At 43.9% G+C, this 21444-nt stretch overlaps 1 protein-coding gene across 4 annotated transcripts in view; it reads left to right on the top strand.

Annotated features, from left to right (window-relative positions):
* The first annotated feature begins 17789 nt into the window (after window positions 1–17789).
* The window catches only part of FAR2 (fatty acyl-CoA reductase 2), a 117242-nt gene continuing 113587 nt past the window's right edge, over window positions 17790–21444 (top strand). The window contains exon 1 of one of the 4 annotated variants that reach the window (XM_050324570.1): window positions 17790–17945. The gene's annotated coding sequence lies outside the window, so the exon portion shown is untranslated. Of the gene's footprint in view, window positions 17946–18349; window positions 18510–18685; window positions 18703–21444 lie in introns of those variants that run through there. The other 3 variants (XM_050324568.1, XM_050324569.1, XM_050324567.1) reach the window with 3 other exon arrangements.

A 21444-nucleotide genomic window follows, 5' to 3' on the forward strand; every position in this document is an offset into this window, starting at 1 on the left:
TGGTGTCTCTGCTCACTGTTCTCACCTAATTCTGTTTTGATCTGCAAATCAAAGGTGGGTTCAAGCAAGCATCCTGGAGATGGTTTAGTTCCCTTTTAAGTTTTATCATGGCTGACAGGAATTTGAGAGGGCCAGTCAAAATTATTGCAGGTAAACTACTGGGCATTTGGCAGGTCCCACATTTCAGGCAGACCACATGCACATGGAGCAGGGACCACCCTCACCAGCACTTGCTGGGATGCACCTCGTAATTTTCGAGGCAGAAATGCCTTGAATGCCTTTCAGTGCTTTCAGGATGGAATAAAGGGGAAGGGAGCAGAGGAGTGGTCCTGTGGGGACCCCCAGGAGGGACTGGTTGGCTCCAGTCTGAAGCAGTAAGTGAAAGCAGGAGTCACCCACACATTGTCCCCCGACTGACAAATCTCTCCACACTGCTGTGGCTCCCCAGGCCTGCTGGCTATTGTTGTCAGGGTTTCAGTTTCTGTGGGAGGGAGCTCTCTATTCATACTCTGGTTTGTGTCCTTCTGTAGGACATAAAACCCGGTCCAAACCAATCTTCCATGCAGTGCACAAACCACTTCTTCAAGTGCCTTTCAAGAGACAACGAGCAAGTGCCAGATGCCAGCACTCAGCTCTTCCTTCTTTGCAGTCCAAAGGCTCCAGAGTTTTTACAAGTGAACAATAACAAATGCAATCTGGGGAAGGATGTAACGAGCCAAGGAATATTTCAGAGAGCAATGAGACTGCCATACTGAAGGTACTTCCCACACCTTCTTACATCACACTCCAGCTTTCAGGAGTTATAACTCTGGATCCAAAGCTATGGGCTGGATCCCTTCTCTCCCATCTTCCTTCTCTTACACCCAAGGTTGCAGCATCAGCTGATGATTGCACCAACCTTTCTTGATTCCTTATCTTCCAACTCGAACTGGCTCTGGGACTTTTTTTTTTTTTTTACTTAACTAGGTAAAAGTTCAGCCTATCTGGGTGGAAGGTAACAGCTTTAGCTGGGCTTTAATTAAGAGCCTAAAACTTCAGCAAATTTAGCTAGTAAAGCTAAGCACGTTGTGTTAAGCAAGTTCTACATAAGAGTGCACCAGACTGCACAACACTCTTCCTGAGGATATTGTGGGGGTTAGTGTGGGCATCACCTGGATGAACACCTTCATGTAGGAAAATTCTGTGGTATTAGAAGGACGGAGGGCCGTGGCAGCACCCAAGATGTCTCGTGCTCTTTTTTCCATGAAGCACTACTTTTGTGGATTTGAGTCTTTTGTGGTGAATAGTTTGGCTTGGTTATTTGTGAGTGCAGCCTCCACAGAATGCCTCTGCATCCAGTTCAGGGAGCTGGCACTACCAGGTGTGTGTTAACCTCTTCCAGGGGCAGTACTACTCGGGTGACAACTCTGGGATATTTAGAAGGTGTGTTGATATGCCAAACTGGTGAGTACTCTGCTTCTACAATAAGATGTGCAAATGTCTTCCACTGAATAGCTTTACAGTGTTTTTCCAGCAAAACCCAACGCAAATATTTGGTTAAGGAATTTTATTCCTGGAGTAAAGGCTTCAAAAGCTAAACTGAAAATAGTGTCACTGCCATAATGAGGAGAAAAGTCACATGTGCCAGCAGCCACTGCACTCCCCTGCAATCCACTCCACCATTCTTGTCTTCTAATTACTCCTTAGTATTTGCAGTGAGCTATTTATTTGCAATGCCACACAGGTATTACAGAGAGTAGGAAATCAAATTACGCAACAATAACAAAAAAAGGGGTAATTAACAAGCAGCTGCTCCTGAAGCAACATTAGAATTAGGTATGTATTTCAGCACAAACTGTTTAGTGATTAGGTTACTGCCCTGGATTACACCTCACTGCCTTTTGGGCAGGGGGATGAAAGGAGCCAGCCAGATATTTTCTGTTTGTATGGAGCAGCTATTCAACAGAAATGAAAAATGGAACAATTGTGTCTGTACAGCTTCGCCCCAAAAATCTCATGTTTGTTCTGCTAGACTTTCTAAGGCAATAAAACCTAAAAGCAAAATGCCATTTGCAATAAAAATACTATGAGCAATTTCACCTTTTTTTTTTCCCCAGCTTTGGACAGGAAAAATATATTTCTTGTCGTAATCAATGTTTTTTAGATCCCTGACTTGCCTTCTTGCCTTTCTGCCCCAAACAGAATGCTGCCATATGCTGAATTTACAGCCTCTCTGCACAAAAGCACTCTGTGGTTATTATTATGCCCATAAAAATCACGTCCCTCTTAAAAAAAAAAAAAAAACAACAACATCAACAAAGGTGGAGATTTAAAAACAAACAAAAATAACCAGGAAAATCAGGTGATCGCACTGTCCATGTAAACCAAATCTTGGCAAAGGCACAAGAGCCTAAAATCTGTGGGAATAAGCGGCTGGAAAAAGTAAGGACAGCCTCTCAGGAACCCACTGAAATAACAGCTGAGAGTTCCTAGAAGACCTTAGAGAACCAACACAGTGAGGACACAGCTCTAAGAGAAGCCTTAATTCTGCACTCTCTTAACACCAGAGAAGCCCACTCTGAAATAAAGGCTTAGAAAATCCCATTTCATTAGTTCATGAGCTGTTTTCTGGCTTATTTTTCAGAGATATTAAAGCTGCAGGTCGGCAGGAAAGAGGTGGATTCGAGAGGCAAGGGAGAAGGCTCTACAAAAAGGGGCCCAGAAGAGTCCTGAAAGGATGGGGGAACTGAAACAAATCCTGGAATGACAACAGCCTGTAGGCAGAGGGAATGCTCCCTGCAGGACCACTGCACGAATGGAGGAGATGTTCAGTGAGGAAAAGAATACAAGTTTGTGAACTGGACTGATTTTTCCTAGATGACAGCAGTTAAAATGATGTTTGACAGAGAGAAGCTGTCACGAAGAGGAGCCATTGCAAGCTTCCCACCAAGCATAACTCTGTTTTATACAAAAGGAATTGTTATGTGTGAGGGAAACTACAGTGTCCCACTGTTTGTGCTACACAGGAATCAAATGTAGATGCAGTTTCTGTTTTCCATATTCTTGGGTAACCTTAACAAAGCTGGCTGCATCTTAAAAGTAAAAGGAGCTATCAGCAAAGTACTCTTCCCAGTTCAGCCATTCAGAAAATTAATGTGTGTCTGATAGAGAAAAAATGTACTTTCTTCACCATTGTCATCTTTTATCAAACTATCGTGTCCACATTCCTTTAGTTCCCAAACTCTGGCAATAGTTCCAACGAAATCCCCCAGTCATAAAATCACAGAATGGTTTGGGCTGAAAGGCACCTTTGAAGATCACCCAGTCCAACACCCCTGCCATGGGCAGGGACATATTTCACTCCATCAAGTTACTCAAAGCCCCATGAGGAAAGCAGGTGCAGATCTCTCAGGAAAGAGGCATGACATGGAGTGAGAGAAGGCTTTGGCTTTATGACCACTGTGGCAGCCCTAGGAACCTATAAAAGGGTGTCCCAGCTCAGTGGAGCCCTTCTTGGGGGTGAAAAAAGTTTTATTACACACAAGGATGGGTAATAAAACCTGGGAAAGAATTAACATATCATACATCTGGAATGCCTTGGTTTGCTCATTAGCAGACTTGCTGATCTAATGCAGATGCTGTTGTCTGAATTCCAAGAACTGCAGCTGGCTTTCACACTGGCACCCATGCACCCCCCAGATGGGGGGAAATTACTTGTCCTGAGTTACTTGTGACAAGATAAGATGCACTTGGGATTCCAAATTATCCATGCCAAAGTCTCCTCATTCCCTACAGCTCGTCCAGCCTGGCTTTGAGCACTTCCAGGGATGGGACACCACAACTTCACTAACCCTAACCTTTCTCTTCTCCAGCTGAACAATCCAAGCTCTCTCAGCCTTTCCTCCCAGCAGAGCTGCTCCATCCCTTGATCATCTTGGTGTCTCCTCTGGACTCTCTCCAGCAGCTCCCTGTCCTTGCTGTGCTGGCCCCCAGAGCTGGAGGCCCTGTTGCTAGAAAGCAATTCCCTGCTTTTTTGCTGTGATGCTCCACGTGCCACACTTAGGTGGTCCTGGGGCCTGACCACCTCCACTTAATCTAAGACATCTAAGAGACCACTCAGACTCTGGGCTCTCACTTCTGCATGACTAGGATCACCTTTTTTTTTTTTTTTTTTTTTTTTTTTGTTGACAGCACCAATGTTGTGTTGGCTCACCCAACACAATGCCTGGTTGTGATGTGAAGGGATGTAAAAATCTCTAGCTGGACATATGGGTTCCATCAGGTTTTGTGGCTTTTTATTTTGTTTTACATCTTAGTCTTTTTCTCTTCCCTCCCCCGCCCCCCAAGTAACTATTGCTGGGCTATGAATTAATGACAGATGTACTTGTTTATGCAGACTCTGACTATGATTTAATACTAATTATTTTTATAGTTCCTCCAGGCATCAGGGTCAGGACTCTTCTTTCACTTACAAATAAGTTTTAGAAATAGTATCTCACCCACTGGTGAAATTTCAAGCAATTCTAAAAGGAAGAATTTCATGCTCAAATTAGGATTTCTATTATTTCTTTTTTTTTTTTCCCAGGAAATGACAGTATGTTGCTTAGTATTTCAGATGTTTCAGAATGCAGTACCCTAGTTATTTGCAATCTTACAGACTGAAATTTCCATTTCCATTTAAAAGATTAGCATTTGAATAAATCGACTCGGTGGTGGCAGGGAAACTGAGATGGTTTAACAGAGACAAGGATACTTGAGGCAGAAAAGTGCTTTATTTCCCATTTTGTTAATTCAGCAGGTTTTTTTTTTGTTCCCTCACACCTCCTAGTTCTTTTTTTTACCCCTTGTTTGTCTGACAAGGGGGTTCATCCAATGCCCTGGCATCCAGGGGCATTGCAAGGGGAAGGTTGTTCCAGGGTACCTTTCCAAGGAAGCTCACACTGAAGCCATTTGGAGGGCAGCTGGCAATTTTTTGCTCTGGGCTCTGTGTCAGGGCTTGTCCTTCAGCGTCCACGTGGGATGTGCAAGTTGTCACCGGTGTAATTGCCTTGGTTTCACTTCCAGAGCGTTTTACAAGCAGTTACTGAAAGATGTGGTGCCTGTTCCTCATGCTGTTCATCCCTTGTTGTGGGGTGGGGTGGGGATGGGTGGGGGAATGTTATTTAAAAGCAGGGATATATCTGTCACTGAAATTTCATTATTTGTCCAGTTTCTTTCAATTAATACTGAGGCTTGGCCTTTTTGTAACAAGCAGTAAAAGAATGTCTGTTTTTTGTTTAATATACATTTTTTTGTTTTACATAAGCAAAAGCCAAATATTTATCTCTGCTGTCCTAGCTTAGACTATTTTTCTAATATTCCCAGAAGTATGCAGATAAAGAACAGAATCTTCTGCTTACCAGAGCAACGAGTTCAAAACTCACTTTTATGCTCCAATATGCTTCTTTCTGTACTATTTATTATAGTAAGATTTTTCAGCACCCTCTACATCTCTTGCTAAAAAATCTTTCTTAACTCAAGTTCCTTGTTAGTCAGAACATCCCAAAAACAGTTATTTGTCACTGGTACCGCTTAGTGATAGTATTAATCAAATCAGTTCCAGGTAATAATGCATATAATAGGCAATACAGTTAGCACATGTGATACTGCTCTCTTGCTCTTCCTGTTCTTTAGGCTTAAAAGTTATTGTTGAAAAAAAACAATCTCCTGAATATAATTTTAGAGAATTGATAAGATTCTGCACAGGCATAAATACCAGAATACCCCTAAATATGGGGAGTAAAATTCCCCTAACATCTCCTAAATGGCAGGTTGTAGTGAGGTGGGAGCTGGTCTCTTCTCCCAAGTACCTAATACGGCTAATAAGACATTTAGCATGAACATCTCCCTTTTTAGTTTGGGGTTGGTTATGATTGTTTGGTTGGTGGGTTGGATGGACGGATGGTCCCTCTGAAACACTGCATTTCACTCACCCTCTTGTGCCCACAGAGCGAGCCACAGGCACCACACAGGGCTGTTGTGACACGCTCGGTGTGTTGCAAACAGCCTCAGCAGAGGAAAGGTGCCTTTGTTTCCTCGAATAATGCATTTTGTTTCTTTGGACCTCGCTGCAAAGACTGGCAGGGCCAGCTGTGCTGCTGATGGATGAGTGAGCTGGGAGGTTAGTGATCTGTCTGGGCTGGGACTGAGGTAACCAGACAGACTAAGGGAGTTGTTCCACCCTTCTCAACCCTCATTTGCATTTCCTGGGTGCACCCTCAGGGCCTCGCGATGGAGAAAGCAGCTCGCTGGTGAATCCCTTGCATACACTGTGGCTGCACTCCTCTGTGCCGGTGCAGATGGTGAATTAACCCCTCTGATAAATCCTCCGCAGCTTTAAGGAGAAAGAGAGCTGTGGACACACACAGATGTTCTCCCGCATTACCAAGAAATTAAATTTGAAAACACAGCGCAGCAAAATGGAAAAAATAAATCTCCCCAAACCAAAACGCGTGAAGCAACCAAAGATGGTTTCAGTGGAGTGCGCTGCTGTAATTGACTGTGCCAAGTAGATGGCAGCAAAGAATCCTTTTGAGAGGAGAAAACGAAAGGAAAGAGACGATGTTCCAAAGCAGAGCAGGGTAATAAGCAGAAATCAGAGCACAAAATAAGGAGCTGGTATAACCGAGAGAATCCTCAGACTGCGCAGTGCAATGCTGCAGGATGCTCTGAGTTTTCACCTAGGAGAGTTAACTCAGTGGATTAAATCTTCCGTGGTTGCCCAGCTTTGAAAATGGAAAACTGTTTATAAGGCTTTTTCCCAGCAGCTAACTTTAGATCCACAAGGACGATCTTATTAGACTGCATCTAGAGCAGTGGTTTTCAATTTCTTTCGGTTGCAGTCATTAACAACCTTTCACTGCAGGTGCAAAATCCTGTAAACTGAATTCAAATATACGGTGAAAAGGTTTGCTGCTCTTAAGATACACCTTGCTGCACCCTTAGAGGTATCCGTGGGTTACAGGATGAGATTATTGCTTCACAGCTGAGGAAAAAAGAGAGAAGTTGCCTCGGTGTGCGTGTCAGGACGGACGGGGTGGGCTGCGCCAGCCTCTGGAGGAGCCTCCCTCTTTTCATTGACTGTGGAAGGGCTCTGTGAAGACAGGTCTGCTCTGCCTGAAGCTGCCCATGGGAGGAGGAGGAGAGAAATTCACAGAAATTGAATGCGCACAAACCGCTGCCCCTTGGGAATTAACAACTTGCTCACAGATTATCCACATGCAAAGCCTTATTTATCTAATGAATGACACTGGGGGAAGAAGAGGGTTATGCTACTCTGTTTTTTGTCGTTTGTTTGCTCTGTCTTTCATTTGACCTGACTCAGATCAGACTCAGACACAGGACAACACAATCACCGGGGTGAGATGCTCTCTTGACCAGGCATGTTTTATAACGTACATTAAACACCTGTGAACTCCTCCTGAACCAGGTCTGCACTGGAATTTACTATGATAAGACGTAAAATACAAGCCAACCTCTTGGAATTTAATAACAGCCAACAGAGTTGGTATAAATTGCTTTAAATATCTGAAAGTTTTATCACCTCTTCCCTCTCTGCTGAGGAAATTGGAACGGCAGGGATTGGTAGGAGAATGCCAGAGCTTGGTACAGAAAGAAGGCATCATCACTTCCAGGTCTTTGGATTTCTTGGTCTAGTGGTTACACTACAGGTGGTAAAGCTAAATGGACCAGGAGGAAGCTTTTATTTAAACACAATAGCTCAAGAAATGAGTAGGAAGCATATTCCAATTTAGAGAAGGTGCTTTAGAGTTAAATTGATTCAGGAGTGATGCACATGAAATCTTTGCTCTTTAAAAAGATTTGTGTTCATGGTGTTGAGCTTTTAAAACTCATGTCATAGTGCTAATAACCCCTACTGGGATCCAAGGCTTTAGTGGTAAAAATAAACTGTGTTCAACACAGTGCTATGAAACTATTTGTTAGATGAACAAGAGGAAAAAAAAAAGAACTAAATCAAGCAGACATTAATCTGGCATTTAAAGCAGGTCAGACAAAGCAATTCATTTCATTTTTATATTTTATTCATGCTACTTCCTTCCCCTCTCCTCATCCCTGTTTAGAATATACAAACAATTGAGTCACACAAGCTCTGCTTCCAGGCAATCAGACCCTGCAACAAGCAGAACAATTAAAAAAAAAAACAACCACAATGTATTAAAATATTAACCTAGAGAAGTAAAAAAGTGCCCTCCTTACATAATCCACAAGAATGGCCCTCTAAGGGCCTTAAGACAATTTTTACCTAGATTTCCTGCTGGGATGTGCATGTCCACATATGTGTACTGTCTCTCCTGGGGAAATTGCTTTGAATTTCATAAAAATGCTGAAAAATCTGCTTGTTTGGGTGTGTGCACAGCTTTTATTCTCACAAAACAGAGGTGGTCTGGCTTATTTACAGCAACATCTGCTTTCAAAAAGAATGTAGACCTTGATCCAACAGATCTTTAAATCCACATGAACTTGTACCTAAGGGTTTAGCTAATACCCTGGTAAAGGTTCACAGTTTTTGTTTGACAGGAAGAGTGCATGTCAGAAAAATGTCTGCAAGTCTTCATGTATATTTTTACATCATTCCCGAAGTGCTATGGCTTTAGTAAATACAGGTAAGAAAATAAACATTGAGGGACTACATTCACACACTGAGAGGACTTTTAGAATTTTCCTCTGCTTTAAATGATCTGCAGCTTGAAAAAAAAATTTTCTTAGAACGTGGAGCGGCATATTTGAAAAATGGTAGGCAGCTGAAGAAGAGAAAAAGTTTCTGGAAGTAAACAGTTTCAAAAATTCCTATTCTCTCATGTTCCATTTCAGAATTCTTGCAAAATCAGATTGATTACTCCTCCTATCACATTCATGAGGCTGACATATTTTTATATATTAGTTTTCCATTGGGAGAAATTGAGCTTTGAACAAAACAAAGAGAAGAGATCATAGTAAAAGTACCACAGTCAAAAATAACAACTGGATGCTTTACCCCATCATTCATCACACAAGAGGTTCTTCTGTGCTCAGGAATGATCCAAGCTCTGGCTACTGGTCAGACAAGGTGCTTTAGGAGCAATTCACCAGGTGAGCACACTAACCCCAAGGGCTTATTTTCATCACAGCACAAAGACAGGGCCACTCTGCAGCCCCAAACACTGACAGCACATCACCTGAGAAAGAAATGCTCCATCACCTGTAAGAAATGCTCCTTTGGAACCAGCAGAAAGCTTGAGAGGTTCATCTCCCCCAGTGAACTGACATAAATAAACACAGTTAATGCTGCATCATGTGGTTGGTTACCTGATGTCTAATTCCAAAACACTCTTGTGTATATGCATTTTTGCCTTCCTGTAGTATGATGAATAATGCTGGTTTATATGCAAAAGGGTTTAGATTTTTTTTTTTTTTTCATATGTCTTGGAACTTTGTAGTGATGAATAAGGACAGCACATATTTTCACTGTAGTTTAGAGTCATGGCAGGAGTGCTGTTTTTTTTCTTCCTTCAGAAGTCCCAGGAGCATTATGTTAGTTTTTCCCTCCTTTCCTCCTTGGACTGCAACATTCCACATATGTTCTCTGAACTCTCACATTTTAACTGAAGCAGTGGTAATGATAAGTGTTTAGCAGTGACATCACTTCTTGCATGTGAATTCATTCTTGAAAGTAGTATGGATGAAGAAAGACAAATTCCACTTTAGGGGTTTAAACAACCTTTCTTTTAGTTACATTTCTTATGTGGTCAACATGATACTAATTGTCTGCCCTTCCATATGAATATTTCAAGTGTAAGATGCTAAGATAAAATTTTAGTAAAGTAGATGAAGATATAAATTTTTATATAAAATATAGAGCTATTCTTATTGACTGATTTTTGCTTGTTTGCTTTATTCCTTTCTGTTTTCCTCAGAAGCTCAATTTCTTTGTTGGTTTTTTTTTCCCTTTAAGAAAACCTTATTAACATTCATAAAAGAAACAATAACAAAATGCCACAGAAGCCATATGAATTCCTGCTGAAGAAAATGTCACGCTAGGAATACAGCAAATAATGATGGCTTGATGTTTTCAAAGCCAGATGACTGGTATGGATGAGGGTTGTGAGGAGTCCAGGAAAAGAGAGGCTGGCTGGTGTTGCCAAGTAAAACCCTCCCCCTGAGGGGAAAGCTGTCATCCTGCCTCCGTCAGACTTCCCTTCCCCATCCCTGATGATGATGAGCATCCAAACAATGCTTTTTTTTTTGATACTCTGAAGGTCCAAAAAAATGTAGGACATTTGCACGTGTCCTGCAGACTGGTAACTCCCTGCTCTTCACCCCACTGTTACAGGAGAGGCTGAAACAATCCCTTGTTGTGTGAGGCCGCTCAGCCCCACGTTTTCCTTTCAGATCCAAACCTCTCTCAGCAAACTAAACAGGAAAGCCCAAGTCATGCAACGCATTTTCCATCTGAAGGGTAGGCAATTGTTCTCTCAAACGTCTTTCAAAGCTGGATGATGACGAATAACCCCCCTTTTTGCATCACAGCTCGCACCGTCAGGAAGGAGAGCGCTTGGCCTCCCGCATTGCAGATTTCCACGGGGCTGATTCCTAAGGCATACATCGCAAAGCAAGAAGGATTGGATAGAGATGGAATGCTCTGCCCATGTCAGATAACCCAGCAGTGCCCCAACCTGGCTCTCTTCAGCCTCTCTCTCCACCCAAACTAAACCTCTACTGGATTCTAGGACAGGACAAGGGGGAACGGCTTCAAACTAAAAGAGAGTAGGTTTAGATTGGGTATTAGGAGGAGATTTTTACTGTGAGGGTGGTGAGGTGCTTCCTTCCCCTCAAGGGTGGGACATCACACACAGGTTGCTCAGAAAAGTTGTGGATGGCCCATCCCTGGCAGTGTCCAAGGCCAGGTTGGATGGGGCTCTGAGCAACCTGGGACAGTGGAAGGTGTCCCTGCCCATGGCAGGTGGGTTGGAACTGGATGATCTTTAAGGTCCTTTCCAACCCAAACCATTCTATGATATCATTCTGTGATATGACAAAATGGTGCAAATAACATTTTATGTGAGGAGGATGAGGTGGGCCCTCTCAGCAACCGACTGTGAAACCACAAGTGCACCTTGGAGTTGTCTTCTGTCTTATTTTGCTGTGAGTTTTTACATTTCTAAGTGCTAAAACTCAGTTCAGACCTATACACTCAGAAACCCCCTGAGGGCCCGTACTGCTTGTACAATTAAAGTGGTAGAGCCTGACAAGCACCACAATTATCAGTAAAGGTGCTTCCAGTGCTCTCTGTGTTCTCTACGCTGTCAATGAGGTTTTCTAAAGTCAAAATAACAATCTGTTGATATGATACACAAATTTCTACCAGACCAAAAAAAAAAATAGATCCTGGGTCACACATGAGAAATAAATATTGATAACTGTAACTATTATCCCGTGGTACCCAGAAAGCTGTGTCTGTGATGCAATGTGCCTGTGTTTAAATGTTTTTACTCATATATTCTTTCTCTCATGGTGGTAGTTAAAAGGCCAAAACAAAACCACCCAGTCATCTTTCAGCATCTTAGTCCAGGTGGCCAGACTACTACCACAGGTTACTTGAGCTTTCTGACCTTTGTCTCAGTTGCACTGGTGATTGAATATGGTGTCTTCCACTTATTCTAGTCCTCATTTTTATTTTTACCAGGTCACAAACAGAGCTCTTTGAAAGAGAATAGCTAAAATAGCTAGAGGCCTATGGAATTCTGAAAAATTGAAAACTGAAAAACATTTGATGTCAAATTTTTTCTGACAATTCATTTTTGGAGTCCTGCATAATTAGAAATTTAAGGTTCAGTTTTCCTGAACTGTGGCTATCTTAGTTCAGCTGTGTTTTCTGTGATCTACACAAGGACTGCATATATTACTGCAGTGAAAACAATGCATGAGGGAACCTCTTCGGGGCAATTTAAGCTGCTTGAAAATTTGATTCCTTAGGCTGAATCATTTGCTATTAAAGGGTTGTATTTTGTCAAGTTCTTCAGGCAGCCCAAGGATTTGGCTGTTGGGAAGCGAAGCTTCCACAAAATACACTCTCCTTTTCACTCATTTAGATTACACTTTTTTTTTTGTCAATAACAATAGGATGGTGATTTGCTCACACATGTTCCTGTGTCTCTTTCTTTTTACTGAAGAATTAGATTGGGCAAATGCCAGGAATATACATCTCCAGGGGAAAAGGAATCCTATATATCTTTTTTGAGAAGGCTACCCCAAAAGTCCTGCCTTTCCTAAAATGCTACCACTCCCATGCAGGCAGTTCTTGAGCCTGCTGGCCAGGCAGCTGACAATCCACTGGGAAACTGTTGGCCTGTGCTAGAACAGGATCATCCTTGTTCTCACTCAGTTGACTTCTGACTTTGCAGGATTTTATCCTGAGGTTGTTTTCCCTGCTGTTATTTTGGCTCTTGAGTCATTGTCACTGTCTTGGTTTCACTTCGCTCTTTTCTTACCTTGCACAGGATGCCACAAAAGCTCAACACACAAACAAAAAAAACTAAAAAACAAAACAAACAAACAAAAAAATTCCTTTTCCAAAGCTTGCCAAGATCATGGAGCCTGTGCTTCTTCAAGGGTGGTCAGGATAGGTGAGCCCCTGTGGTGTGGATCGTGCAACGGTCATTTGTTCTGGAACTTTATGGGTGTTTTGAGCCCAGTAATTAATAATATTTACTGGCTGTTTAACCTCGCCTCCCATGGTTTACTAAAGGTGTGACACACTGTCAGTCTCCTGCTGAAACTCCTTACTCATACAAAGACAGTTTACAGCAAGGATTTTATCAGGAAGAAATGCAGGTAAGGGACAGAAAATATTTCAAGGAAGAGCCTGTGATATCGAACGGCACAAGAACAAAACATCTGCACTTGTAAGAAATGAATGCTAACAAATGAGACCTAGAAATGAGAACCAGAATGTTGTATCTGGTGTTATAATGATACAATATTCTGTGGTAATTTTATGAATAAACTGGGTCTGTGCTTTCTTTAGAGTGGTTGCCAAGGTATCTGCACTTTCTCTAATATTCTAAAGGCATATGTAGGAATTTCATAGCCTAGACTTCAGTAGGGAACAATGGATAGCATGATCTCATATATATAACGAATCGAGTGCCTTCAGAAACTGTAGTGTACATCTCTGACTTTCTGCAATACACCACTAGGTGTTCTCTCACAGTAACTTTATTCCTGTAATATGTACCTAATTATATTCAGGGATGGGAAAATCCAATAAAATTAAAAAGCCTTGTAAATGCATACCCCAGCACTGGGGTTTGGCCTGACTCCTCTAAGGTTTTGGAAGCTCAGTTCATCTCAGAAACACAGGAAATACTGGGATGTTGTCAGCTCACATTTCTGTACAATATCAACCTGATTTCCAGATCACAATGTTTTGGATACAGATCAAAACAACTCAGGGAAATAATAAAAAAATATGTCTTAGCAGAAAACTGCTCACATATGTCTGTCACCTGGAGACTTACAGGTTCAGAGATCAGCCAATCAGGAAATAGCCAAATTCCACCTTTGGATTCATATTAAAAAAGTTAAAAGACTACAGCTCAAACGTAGTAAGGTCTATGGTTAAAAAAGCAGGATTAAGGCTCACGTGACAAGGAGCCTATTTCTGTCTGGCATCAATCACTTAATTCAAAGTGGCTTGGCATTTTGAGATGTGAGGTGCTTCAGACATGCAAAGAGCATTATTTTTTTTCGGCCTAATTTGACCTGAAACCACGAGGTATTTAATTCATTATTCGCAGCACTGTGACATTTCACCGCTGGTTTTTCGGTATTCGGTGCTCACGCCCAATCGGCAAAAAGCGGCAACTGCTTTCAAATCACAGAATTGTGGAATCATTTGGCTTGGAAAGAACCTTTAAAATCATCAAGCCCACCAGTAAACCACGTCTCCAAGTACCACAGCTGCATGTTTTTTATCACTTCCAGGAGTGGGGACTCCACCGCCTCCTTGGGCAGCCCCCTCCACCCTTTCAGTGAAGAAATCCTTCCTGATGTCCGACCTGAACCTCCCCTGCCACAGCTTGAGGTCATTCCCTCTTGTCCTGTCACTTGTGAGAGCAGAGCCTGACCCCCACCTGGCTCCCCCCTCCTGTCAGGGAGTTGTGGAGAGCAAGAAGGTCCCCCCTGAGCCTCCTTTTGTCCAGGCTGAGCCCCCCCAGCTCCCTCAGCTCCTCCTCACCAGACCTGAGCTCCAGACCCTTCCCCAGCTCCTCTGCCCTTCTCTGGACTTGCTCCAGCTCCTTAATGTCTTTCTTGAACTGAGGGGCCCAGAACTGGACACAGGCCTAATTTTAATTTTCTTCTCAGAGTCCCTAATCATCTTCACCTGTACCTTGGCTGAAGGCTAACAAACTAATGGAAAAAAGTGGAATTGCAAAATGTGGATTCCTTGTAGTATGAAAATAAATGCAACATTACTTAATTAGTTCCCTCCCTCTCATAAGGAAAAAAAAAAAAAAAGATAAATACCAGTAGCAAAATGATCTTTTAAAACATGACTGCAATATCTGGCAATCAATATTCTGTTTGTAGTTTGACTGCTTTATGACTTTTCAAATGTCTGTTACTCCATAAACCAGAACTTTAATCTGACCTAATCAAATGGTATTAACAGCACCTTGAGAACTGATGGGATGTGCACACTGGCCATGTACTAACTGTGGGGCTCATAAAAATTGCAGAAGATAAATTCTTTCCGAATCCAGAGCAACAACCATATTGGTGAAAAGGTTAGAGGGAAAGCTGACTTGCTAAATCAGGTATATAAGAAGTGTGTATTGAGAGTCATAGAGATAAGAGGTGTTCATGTAAGACTTTGTTGCTAAAGAAGCCTTAATTAAAAGAAATAGCAATTCAATCCCTCAGATCATTGAAGCTGGGCAGCCACAGGTAGGAGTGAGTGGCTGGTAAAAATTATTTTAAAACAGACATGGTTTCCTGGCATCATCACACAGGGCTTAGAATAAACTTAACAGTTATTGCATTTGATTTTTATTATTTTTTTCTTTATTCCCATAGGACTACACCCACCATTAGGTTGCTCATGACAGCTAGAATATCTCTGTGCTGCTCTGCACTCTGCTTTATTCATCTTGGAGCAGGGGATCCTGCTAGCTGTGGTTCAGAACCTTCATCTGAACAAGCAGTATGTTATCAAAACACAATGGAAAGATAAGTGTAGAATTTTATATTACCTAAAATCAGCCCCTCTCACAAGTTTCCCTTCTGTATGGCAGCAGTAACAGAGCAACATCAGCCCACACAAAACATCATAGGTCAAGCTGCTACTTTTTAAAGCTACAGGTAGAAATTTCTGGAGGAAACCCCAAGGTTAATTACTTTTTTCACGCTTTCTGTTATATTTTGTTTCCCCTCTGGTTGCTTAATGGAAAAATGATTGCTTTGCTCGGACTACCTCACAAATATTGAATGGCTCGCTTTGGCAAGAATTCAGAGGAACACTGACATCTGGGAGGGAGCCAGAGAAAGCTTATCTTTTAATTAAATGAAATAAAAGCAACAAAAAAAATATTGATGCTCAAGAGTGAGTTTTGAGCACCTATAGCATGTTTTTCCAGTGTATCAAAATACTTGCAGTCCTCTTCAGAGCAAACTGCACGTTTTGACTCTGCACTCTTCTCATGCAGTTCATCCTCGTCCATCTTACTCCCAAAAAAAGCATGTAACACTGGTTTCCTATGCACTCCCACAAGACTGGATAGATTATTATTGCTTCTTGAGCTGAAGCCTCTAGATTTGCCCCAGCCCTTGACACGTGTGAGAGCTGCACTGCTAGCATCAGTTCCTGGGTTCAAAGGGCAGCCTTGTCAGGTTGGCACTGTTATAATGGACCTCTTCTTATTTCTTAATCAAATTATCCCCTCAACATTTTCTTCTAGAGACTTCTGGGAAGCTGTCATGAACCGCCTCTGAAATGCTACTGGTGTCCAAACTGGTTCTTAGTTGGGAACTGTTCTTCAAGCCTGTCTGCTTTTCTGAAACTTCACAATGGAATTCCTATAAGTTTGCAGATTTGAATATACTTTGTCTCCCACACGATGTCTCATGAAAGAGTTTCTGCAAGAACTGATGCTTATCAAGCTCTCTATTCACTGTCCTGAAAGATAATGCTAGCAATAGTTCTCTCTCATTCTGTGCTTCCCAAAAACTTTCCCTCGGGTTTTTTCTCAACCTGCAAGATCATGGTCTTTGAACAAAGCCACCCCACACTGACTATTCTATTAATTCACTTCTTTGTCTTCTTGTTCCTCATTTTTGTGTCAAGCATTCAGCTGGCATTTCAGGTAAGACCTTTTCAGCTTAGGCAGAGGCCTGGCCAGTCAAGGCCTTATATTAAAGACTATGCCTGAGAAAAAGGCAACCAAAATGCTGTTTACTCATGAATTACCCCAGCAAGCATCAGTCACTTTCTGCAAACAGTTGGGACCTCCTTGCATAGAACCACTTCCTCTGGTTTGTTTCCCTGCAAATGAGTCTGAAACTCTTTCGCTAAAATCATAGAATCATTTAGGTTGGAAAAGACCTTAAGATCATCAAGTCCAACCATGAGATAAGTTTTAGGTTGTTTTTTCTTGTAAAAGCAAAAATGAAATTGAATCCAGAGCTTCCCCTCTCCTGTTGAGGGCTCCAATCCATTGCAACAGCACGTGGTTATTTCATAAGGCAGCAGCTTTTCTTCCATCTATACAAATTATGACATCAAGGTGCTACCTTTGTGTGGGATGAATTCCCTGAACAGCTCTGTATAACCCTCCTCCAACTACACAGGTGTAATGTAGAGAGTGGTCCACGTAAATCTTGTGTCCTGGGCAATTTGGGCTCTTGTGGTCCACCTTGGTCTTAGAGCCCCATGCCCTGTGTCACATCAGGGGTAGTGGCACATGTACTGAGAGGACATCAGGCAGGATGAGGTGAAAATGGGAAGGCTTCAGAGACTCAGTCTAGTCTTAGCCTTTAACTACTCGTTTGCCCAGGTGTGCAAACAGGGGCAGGGAGGTCTTGTGTGGAAATAGCAGGCACATGTAGCCTATAAGAAGGGAGTTAGAGGTGGGAGAACTGCAGCTGTGGGTGTAGTACCTAATCCCTTGGTGTGGGGTGTTCTGCTGACAGCCACGATACCAATTCAGTCATCAGTGGGCATCTTACCCAACCTCCCTGGGGCTGGCTTTTTTCCAGCACTAATAAACTGAAAACAATAATGCAGCAATGAAATAAATACAACCTTGTAAAACTAATTAACGCTTGTACACGTGGTACATGCTGTACGTACTATAATAAGGGGATATAAAAGTGTCACATCTTGCTGATTCTCATGTTGGGTTGAAAAGATCTTTGTAAAGGGTCTATCTTCCATCACTGGAGTGGGGAAAATTACTACTTGTGGAAAGGGTAGGTATGCTGCATATCTCGGCTTCTTCCTAATGCTCCTAAGACAAATTGCGTAATTAACTTAATATGCCGATCCTATAACTCCCGTTTCTGTGCACGACGTTATCCCCGAACATTTTAACCGCAGCGGTAAATTCTGCCATAAGCTGAGGAGGCAAGGAGGTGCAATAACCTTGGAGGACGCCCGAGGGACCACTCGCCCTGCCCCTCCGTGATGGATTTGGGAGCTCTCGGCGCCGTCCCCCCCGCCCTTCCTCCCCTGGCCTTCTCCCGGCCGCGTGCGGGGGCTCCAGCCCATCCCTGCCGCGCTTCCCGCATTCCCGGCCGGCCGCTCACGCCGGCGCAGGCGGAGCGGGGGAGGACGAGGGCAGGGAAGGGGCTCGGGGAGGCGCTGAGGAATCGCTGCCGCTCGCTCCGGCCCCCAGCGCCCCGGGCAGCCCGCAGGCGGCACAGGAGCCCCGGTAAGGAGCGGGGGGAGTCGCTGCGGGAGGGGGGGAAGGGGAAAAGGGAGAGAAAGAGAGAGAGAGAGAGGGAGCCGTCCTCTCGGCCGCCGGTTCCCGCGGGGGCTGCCGCCCGCACACCCTGCGGCACCGCTGCCGGGGAGCGGCCGAGCGGGGCTGCGCCCGCGGGGGCCGGGGAGCGAGGGGCGGCCTGCGGCGGGGAGGGGAGGGGGACGGACACACGCAGGGGACCGAATCCTGCCGGGGATGGCCCCTCTCCCCCGCCCCGGGGGCGCTCGTTGTGCCCGGCGGCTCCCGCCGCAGAACCCGCGGCGCTGAGCCGGCCAGGCTCGGTGCGCACCGCCGGGCGGCCGGGAGCGCATCCTCCCTCGGGTGCGGGCTCACCCTCCCCGGGCTCTGGGCTCACCCTCCCCCGGGTGCGGGCTCACCCTCCCCCGGGCTCCCGGCTCACCCTCCCCCGGGTGCGGGCTCGGAGCAGCGGGGCAGGCGCTGCGGTTCCCCTCCTCCCTCCCTCCCCCGGCCGGATACACAGTGTCAGACCCGGAGAGCGAGGAGAGAGGTTTGGTAATAATTTTATTTTATTTTAATTCTCTTTTTTTTTTTTCCCCGTTCTCTTTCTCTTTTCCTCCTCCTCCTCTTATTTGCCGGGAGTTGCTTGCGTGCTGGGGCGGGGGGGTGGTGGTGCTGGGAGAGGTGGGGGAAAGCGAGGGGCAGTGGTTTGGAAAGGGGAATTGTTTGGGAAAAGCGGTAACCGAAGGTAACAACCACCCGCTGGGGCACACTGGAGGGGAAGCGAAAAGATGAGATAAAATAAAATGAAAACCACCACCCCAAAAGCCACCTTTAAAAAGATGGTGTGGGGGGGGGGAGAGGAAGAAGCGACGGTGTGGAGGGAGGATGGCCGGGGGCGGCGGGGCTGGGATGGACTGGGATGGGATGGACTGGGATGGGCAGAAGGACCTGTATGGGCTCTGGGTGGTGCCCCTGGAGGGGTTTTTATTTGGGAGAGTTGGAGCCGGGGCGCGACCGTGTGTGAGTGAGGGCAGGATGTGGTGAGCGCCTCCCGCCCTGCCCTCGGCAGGGTTTGCTCCGGGTAAACCTTCAGTGCTGGGCTGGCTAAAAAAATAAATAAATGAAATAAAAGAAGATCTAATTTGAGGGGAGGCTTGCCTTTTTGTTTTCCTGCTCTTAGGCCCACACGGTGGTTGTTGGTTAGTTTGTTTTTGTTTGTTTGTTTGTGTGTTTGGGGGTTTTGCCTTTATTTGGCTTTTTTATTTGTTTGGTTTTTATAAGAAGTGTAATATCAGACAGCAGTAGTTTTAATGATATGAGGAGGGCTCCTTGCTCTGAGCCTTGGTGCTGTTTTATGTCTCTTGGTTGGGGAATGACTGGATGGCCCCTGCTGCCCACCACCGAGATTTATCCCGAATTTTGTTAGAGGATCCTCTGAGGATATCCTGGGTTCTCTGGAAACTAGAGACACGTGACCTTGTCTTGTCTTATCCAGCCCTTCGCAGTAATGTTGTTACTCGGAACAATTCGCTTTTAGGTGTTTGCCTCAGAGCCTTTTAAGGGCATAACTAAGTAGAGAAATAACTAGTGACAGGCCATTGTCTTGCAGCGGGAAGCACTAAAACTAAATGGGATTTGCTTCACCCAGAAGTACATAGTTTGCACTGTAAATTCAGTCAGAAGGCTAGTTTTGCATCTTTATTTAGACTGGGATTCTGGTATCTCCGAAGGTCGTTATTAGGCTAGAAAAACGTGTTCTAAAATCCGTATCAGCTCCAATCCTGTTTCTCTTGGATTTGTATTAGAATAAGCGTGAAGTTGAAATATTAGATGATCCCGAGAATGTAACAAAACGCACGGCCTTTGAGAAGCTTTCAATAGCAAAGCTGACATTGCTTTGGCAGTTAGTTTAGAGTGTAACTTTCTGCGTGTGCTGGTGTTCTGGGAACCTTCATCTTCGCTCGATAAGAAGCTGATGGCAGCTCAGAGATCTGCTACTGGAGTTTGTTTTGATTTGCACTGCTGTATCAAAAGCATCATCGTTTCCTGCTCTACCTGTAATGTTCTTGACTAGAAAAGTGGAAGTTCTGTTCATTACTGATGTACTCATCTTCTTTGTAAAGAAACTACACAGTTTAAATAATGCACTGATAGTTGCCTTAGTGAAGTTGTAAAATCCCTGTTGCAATGTAGTGCTTTAATCTCCAGATCTATTGTGTTCTCCTGTGATAACTTGTTTTTACATAACTACAGTGTTTTAAAACATTTCCTCCGTGCTTTGGGGTGTTTGTTTAAGCTAAAGTAACTGTAAATTTCAATACATAGGTGATGAGAATAGAAAGTTGGGGGGGGCAGAGATGCATTCACTCAAAGGTATCTGAATTAAACATGAAGCAATAGCAGATTTAGGCCAGCCTTATACTATATTTAGAGGATGTTCGAGGATGCATCTGAGACTATCACAAAGCTGCAAATTCCTCAGTTCTGCCAATTCAGGTTTCAAGTCTAATCCCTATTAAGGCTTGTTTAAATTAGTGATGGGGAAGTGCAGCTTTAAAATACCTTGAAGACCATGTAAGAAAAGCCTGAGTAAATAAAGCCCATAGTGTGTCAACTGGGAAAAAAAAAAAAAAAACAGAACCTAGAGATCAACTGCTAGAAGAGTAATAGGAAGTGGCCTGTTAACAGAGGCACGAAGTGTGTGGCTCTGTTGTGGGAGGCAGATTTGACTGAGAATTTTCCTGTGCCTTCCCCAAAGTCAGTTCAGATCTGACAGACCTGGATCTCGGGAGGAGGTGGCTGGGGGAGGTCGGGAAGGTGTGGGGGTACTGGCAGGGAGAACGTGGATAACGACAGGGCAGAAGGATTGTGACAGGCACTGTTGGTAATATGGCCAAGGGCACAGAAGCTGCCATGTGGTCTGCATGGTGCAGTAGAGGAACATAAATGAGTGGCCAATGTCTTCAGAAATCCTCGGATACTGATGATTTCAAATCCCATGGCAGAGTGTAGATTCTTACTCCAGAGGAGCAGACTGCATTGTTAGTGTCATTGGAAAAAAAAAAAATGGTTTTTTTTTCTGTACCTTTCACTTAGGAAGCTCCTAACTCTAATCAGTTTGCAAGTTGTGTTTTTTTTTTTTCCCCAGTAGAAAATAATTTTGACCTATACAAGGGACAGATCACATGAACGAGGGCAGAGGGAAGGGAGAAAAAGAGAAACGTTTTGAAATTGGCAAGGGAAGAGAGCTCCTCTTTTTTTAATTATTTGTGTGTGTGTGATGCCACAATCTGAGTAGTTCTTAGAAGACAAAGGGCAGTGAAGAGTAACTCAGGGGGGTTGAGGAAACTCCACTGACAAAGGCTCGACTCATCTGGGCGCTGATCTTATTAAGTCGCTTTGTGTTTCTGTGTTTGTAGGAAAATGTTGGGAATAAAAGCTGCAGGGGGTAATTAGCATTGTCCTGTTGTTGCATTACTGCCCTGTT

The sequence above is a fragment of the Myiozetetes cayanensis genome, unplaced genomic scaffold, assembly GCF_022539395.1.
Source record: "Myiozetetes cayanensis isolate MyiCay16 unplaced genomic scaffold, myiCay2020 scf3, whole genome shotgun sequence".
Lineage (NCBI taxonomy): Eukaryota > Metazoa > Chordata > Aves > Passeriformes > Tyrannidae > Myiozetetes > Myiozetetes cayanensis.